General features: G+C 42.6%; 1 pseudogene; it reads right to left on the bottom strand.

Annotated features, from left to right (window-relative positions):
* Positions 1-4,037: 4,037 nt before the first annotated feature.
* Positions 4,038-4,540, bottom strand: LOC130019747 (ubiquitin-40S ribosomal protein S27a-like; annotated as a pseudogene).
* Between the last annotated feature and the right edge of the window lie 2,164 nt (positions 4,541-6,704).

Raw genomic sequence — 6,704 nt, forward strand, 5'->3', positions numbered from 1 at the left:
TACCAGCCCGTTGGGGATCTTCTCACCAGAACAAGAAGTTTATTGCTCATACAGAGGCTGGATTCATTGAAAAACATCTTGTTTTCTCTTCGTTTTTACCCTTCTCGCTTGGTCTCTAAGGATAACATAGGGGATTAAATTTAGACTTAACTAACTTTCTGTTGCACTGGAGGTGAGGTCTGGAACCAGAGCTTTACTAAGTAATGCTTGGGGAGGCAACATGGTACAAGAGATCAAACCCAGGACCTCACACCTCCAGTCATAATTTGACTGTTTTGAAGTCCACCTAGCTCCATAATGATGTAAAGGGACAGTCACTTATCAGCCCTGAACCCAGTAGGGCATAGTGAGCCTATTCCTGTGGGCCTGGTCCTCCAAAATTAAAACTTAACACAGAAGAAGGAAAACAGATATACCTAATGATGGCTGATTCTTTAGGAGCCCTAACCCATAGAACGACTTTTCAAGACTTAGAAGTAGCGTATTTAAAATGTTTTGTTCATTTTTCTTTAAAAAGGCCCCAAATTACATGCACCTAAGATCTATAAAATCTCATCCATCATCAGGTGGTGTCATCCAGCTAATCCAGAGAAACTAAAGGTTCAGAAGATTCTTTGAAAAATGAAAATAAAAATCTTTGCTTAAAAGATAGGAAACCATACAAAGTTAGATCCACTTTTTTTCAGTTCCTTTTCCACCAACACTAAAGTGTACTGAGGATATTGGAATCAACAGCAGGCCAACATCAGATAACCATCAACATGATTCCACTTGAAAAGCTATAGAGGTTTAGGTTATGATGGTTTTTGTTGTTGTTGTTTGCTTATTAATGATTATTATTATTAAACTTATTAATGAGAAGATGAGGGGTTCCACTGGGGAGGGGGCCTGGGAAAGGGAGGTGAAATTAAACTATTTTGAGTTGAAGGTTGCAAAGGAGAGGGAAACCAGAAGGAGAAAAACATGTCAAAGTCTATGGAGCAGAAAAAAATTGGGAAACTGCTTAATGCGGGAGAGGGGAAGCAATCCCTTAGCATTCAAACCCATTCACACCGTGGAGACCCTGCCCCAGCTGATGAAAGAGAAGCTTTGTTTACTTCTTGTTTCAAATAACAAATGAAGTCACAGCTAGAAAAGACCTTTTTGTGTGCTGAATGATTGATTACAAGATGTGGCAGGAAGGGATTCAATCATTTTCATTCCACAAATGTTTAAGTGTTTGTCACTCAGATACCAGGATGTTATGTAATGATGAGCAAAACAGACATAGTCATGCACACTAGTGAAGGGGGAACACACAGTCCCCACATTTTGTGACTCTACATTAGACTGCTTCCCTTTTACAAAGATTCAATACTAAAGACATATTTGTGGCCAGCTAGAGCTCAGCAGAAGAGCCCTTGCCTCGCTTGGGTGAGATCCTGAGTTTGCTCTCCTGCACCTCAAATGACCTAAGAGACACTATACCTAACTTTCCTTTTTTTTTAAAGAAAAAAGGGGGGGGGGTGAAAAGCAAAAATAGTGTCAGTGTTTGTTGGGCAGCACCTAAAATGGAAGCCATGAGCCCCACGGATGCAAAGCCAACTCACACAATGCAGAGAAGAGGACAGGGAAGACACTCTGAAATAGCCAACAAGACCAGCGTATTTCACCTTGAAAGCAATAACAATAAAATGGCCTGGATGGTATGGAAAGTAGACGGGAGGGAAGCAAGTATAAGGAGTCAAGTTGGGAGGTGATAGCAAGGATGATAGTGGCCTGCTGGAAGGAATTGACAACTGTGGGATGGAAAGATATATACAGATTTCATAGCACTGTGGCAAAGTCCTCCTGTTGTTCATCGATTTGCTCAAGTGGGCGCCAGTAATGTCTCCATTGTAAGACTTCTTGTTACTGTTTTTGGCATATTGAATACGCCACAGGGAGCTTGTCAGGCTCTGCCATACGGGCTGGACACTCTCGGTAGCTTGCCGGGCTCTCCAAAAGGGCCGAAGGAATCGAACCCGGGTCAGCCGTGTGCAAGGCAAACACCCTACCCACTGTGCTATCGCTCCAGCCCAGATTTCCTATATATATAATATATATATACCTCTATGTGAATATACATATATATACACACACACATACACAGTGGGTATGCTTTGGTAATTGGATAGAAATGAAGTATGAGGTGTTAGAGGAATTAAGATGACTTCAGGTACAACTGACTTGAGCAGTTGGGTAGCCAGATGGTAGTCATTTCCAGAGACGGTGAGTCCAACAGAAAAATGTGTGGTGCTTTGAACTGAACCGCCTGCTAGAATTAGAGGCTGCTTCGGAATTCACAGCAGAAGGTTAGGTTGAAAGGCCCAAGAAAGATTTGCTTAAGTTATGAGTCAGGACAGAGAAGGAAACAGCAAAAGGTTAAGAAGTTAAAGGAGGAAATGTTTAGATTAGAAAAGCAGGCTGTAAAACCATACATACAATAAGTTACACGTGTGCATAGACAAGGAGAGGGGGGGAAAAAACGCTGGCAGCATCTCTTAAGAACCTGTTAGCAGAGGCTGTTGCTTTGTGTCTAGATCACTGGTTTGTGTTTCCTTCTCCCTGCTTCACTGTTTGCAAAACTAAAGATCAAGCACTGAGCATCTGTTCTCGTAAGGAAAACAAAAGGAACTTTGAAAGGTGGGCCTGTTGGGGAAGGAAGATTGTTAAAGGGCTTTTAACTAAAAGGGAAGAATTAAATCAGAAACTAGTAACTGGGCTAGTTTACGGAAGTTAAGTAGATGACATGCCTCCCAAGCTTACTTGCCTGTTGGGGTTACCTGAAAGACTGAAAAAAATACTGATCCCAGCTTCCCGCCCCCACTGCCTGACTTCATAGGTAGGAAGTGTGACATGAGTGAGTTCTTATAGGTCTGCAGGTGTACCTAATGTTAGCAAAGAGAACCACTAATGTGAAGGAAGAGGAATACTGTTTGGCCGGAGAAGGAGCACACAATTGGTACTTGGGAGACCTGGGCACCACTTCTGAGGACACCAGGCCAACTGGGTGAGCAGCTCAAATAGAGGGTCCTGCAATCCCAGGGATTACCTGGACCACCGCTAAAGAGCTGGGGACCCCTAAATGTCGCATCTGGAGGTGCTCAACTGCATGCTAGGAGGTGAGCCCAGGTCAGGCACCTAACTTCTATTGGATCTCCCAGCCCTCAACCGGAAGAGGAAAATTTGCTGGAAAGGGGCCAGAGTGGATCTCAGCTGTGAAGAAGGGTTTTGTGAGGAGTTCACGAGGTCAAAGGTTAGTGCTGAGACCTAAGACCCTGGACCAGGCCCCGCATGACCAGGACATGCTCTTAAACAGCTGTGGATGGAGTCAGCCTTCTGAAAGTCCTGTAAGAAATGGGGATGTTTTAGAGGGGGAAAAAATCTGGAGTCCTGGAGACATTGTTATTGTAAAGCTCAGCGGGCACCTGATGATCTTCAGAGGCCAGACAGCGAAGGGCAGGGCAGCAGAGCCTGACTGGGTTTAGGCTCTGGCCCACTCTGGAGTGTTTCCTCACTCCAAGGTCCAGGGAGGCCTGGCTGGGGTCAAGGATGCTGAGAGGCATCCTGTGAATGAGCAACGCACCACAGCCCACCCTGGTTTCTGACTGAGTCCGTTTCTCTGGCCTTACTCTTTCATGCATGTGCAAAGATGTCAGAAATAACCCCCCTCTGGGGGCTAATTTAGCAGTGATGTGAAAGGGGTGCTGGGGGATTTGCTTTAGTTTTTCAGGGGTTTTTTGAAGGTCTTTGTTTGAATTAGGAAGAGAGGACTTAAATTGTCTGCAATATGCACCAGTGTCTTCTTTCTGCCTCATTTCCAACTCCTGATGTTTTCACCATTCTTAGACAACATTTTAAATTCTAAAGTTTGGTGGCTAGAGCAGAAGAAACTTGTTCTTTAGTGAGACAAATGGCATAGAGTTGGTAAACATGAAATATGTAAAATTTTTTTTTTTTTTGCTTTAAAACCACTCTTTAATCAATAAACCAAAACCTAAGTGTTAAGAGTTCATGCCCTTTATTAACCCATACAGGTAAATTATTTGTCTTCTGGTTTGTTGAAACAGTATGTCAGACAACATTTGCCACAATAATGTCTGTCAAAGTGGCTGGCCATAAAAAGTCCAGCACCACATTCTTCTGAAGGGCATTACCGGCGAAGGTGGCTGATTTTGCCATTCTCATCCACCTTATAGTATTTCAGGACAGCCAGTTTAACCTTCTTTCTCTTATGCTTATTCTTCTTGGGAGTGGTGTAAGACTTCTTCCTTTTCTTTGCACCACCCCGAAGTCTCAAAACAAGGTGAAAAGTGGACTCCTTTTGGATGTTGTAGTCAGACAAAGTATGTCCATCTTCAAGTTGTTTACCAGCAAAGATCAATCTTCGTTGATCGGGAGGAATTCCTTCCTTATCCTGGATCTTGGCTTTGACATTTTCTATCGTATCCGAGGGTTCGACCTTGAGAGTGATAGTCTTCCCCGTAAGGGTTTTCACAAAAATCTGCATTGTGGTGGTGGGCCTACCATGGACGGCCGATCGGAAAGTGAAATATGTAAAATCTTAAAATCAGCATCAATGAACTCCAAACTTTTTAAAAAATTATTTTTTTTTATTTAAAAAATTTAATTTTTTTCATGGACCATAATTCTACCACCACACGCATCATCAGAAGGAAAGGGACCGATAATGACCTCTCTCCCATGTGCAACTTCAGGATCCAATTTTATTTTTTGAATTTTTTTCCCATGTAATTTACAGTGATGGTAGAAATATCAGAGTGATTGTTGACACTAAGAATACAATTCTGTGATGTGGCAGCTCCAATCCAGAGTCTCATCCACACAAGACCACTCTCTACCACTTGGCTACATCACTGGCCCGTTTATAGAAATTTAAACCCTGAGAGAAAAAAAAACAGCTGTGGTGAAGTGTGTGGACTTCTTCTAGCTGTATCTTGTTAAGTCTGAGATGCCTCTGATCGTAACATACACCATAATTTTATGGAAGAAAAAGAATGTTTCTAATTAAACTATGACAGTGCTTTCTTTATGTAATTTTTTTCTTATTGAAAGAGAAATTTTAGATTATTTTAAACATCTATTGTTACCATGTAGAACTCTTAAACATTTCTAAAAGAAGAAAACAGTTAAAATAGGTAAGGAATTTGCAGAATTTCACATGCAGTCTAACGCCTCTGAATCACTTTCCAGCCCTCGTGCCCAAGTCATTCAGCACAGTAATGTCCTTGGGGTTTTCAGCTGAATTGGTGATACACTCTCTCATTATCTCCCTTATTTTTTGTCTAAGCCACTGATGTCTCTTTTTGCCAGCCTTTTTGGGCCTACTGTGATAGGGCACTTCTTTTGTGCATATCAAGGTAACAAAACATATCTTTATCTGCTTGTGGAATTCTCTCCTTGAGCCCTATAAAACTACGCTCTCAAACTTTTCATATTCACACAAATCACCTGGGGATCTTGTTAAACAGCTATGAAATAGGCCTGGCTGGAACCTGCGAGTCTACAGGTGCTCCCAGAGGCTGATGCAGCTGGTCCCAGTGCCAGAATTTTCACTGTAAAGCCGGTGGTTCAAGGCATTGTTTCATTTCCTCCAGAAATGCTTATTTTGCTAAATTTGCTAATATAAAATTTAGGCCCTGCTGCTCATTTTCATTGCCCTTCTTTGTCTATAATAGTTTTTCATTTCAATACCAAAGTATAGTGTGATCCTTTTGGAATTTAAACAGCAGTGAAATTCTGCCTGCAGAGCAGCAGCAATGAAGGATGTTAGTCAGCTTTGTGGTGGTGGCTTGAAGCTCCAGGACCTCCTCAGGCCCTGGGTAGCTAGTGGTGCCCTTGGATGGCAAAGATGCCTTTGTCAAGAAAACATGAAGAATCTGTTCTATCTCTGAACTGGAGAATTTGAGTCTCTGGTCTACATTTTTTTTTGTCTTGAGAATACATAAAAATCTACTACACTTGGAAGTGTCAGAACGTGTGGTAATGACACAGTGTGTGTCTTCGTATCTGTCCTTACATCTCTTGAGCCCAAATATAAGGTATACCCCGGATGTGTGGGTGTATTTACTACTAACTTCTCAGTAGTCACAATAACTAACCCTTAGTAACAAATGCTTAACTCTGGACCAGACTGCCAACTTGACACAGCATCTGTGGGCACTGATCCTGGTTGATAACTTTCTCCCCATGTTTCTCAGGAGAGCAGAATGTCATGGAACTTTGAGATCTACGAGCTTAGTGTTGTGATATCTTGCTGTGGTATTTAGCCTGGGAGCCTATAGGTTGGAACTGGGGGTGAACACCTACCACATACACAGGTTAAAGAGTACATGACACATTCTGACAGGTCTCTCTCTCTCTCTCTCTCTCTCTCTCTCTCTCTCTCTCCCCTCCCCCCCCCCCCCCCCCCGTCTTCAAGAAAATAGCATGCTCTGGGCACTCTGTAGGGGTCAAGAAGAGAGGAAAAAGAAAGCTTCCAATAGATGGGAAAAATCTTTTTGGAATGCTGGGCAATGTGCCAAGTCTAACTGTGGAGGAATGTTCAGAGTTGTGACGCAGTTGGAGAGGGCATACCTTGCATGTGCGAGCCCTGGGTTTGAATCCAACACCACAAAATAAATAAAGGAAGTGATACCACAGCAAGTAGAGCATTTGCCTTG

Source organism: Sorex fumeus, unplaced genomic scaffold (genome assembly GCF_029834395.1).
Source record: "Sorex fumeus unplaced genomic scaffold, SorFum_2.1 ptg000009l, whole genome shotgun sequence".
NCBI classification, from domain to species: Eukaryota; Metazoa; Chordata; class Mammalia; order Eulipotyphla; family Soricidae; genus Sorex; species Sorex fumeus.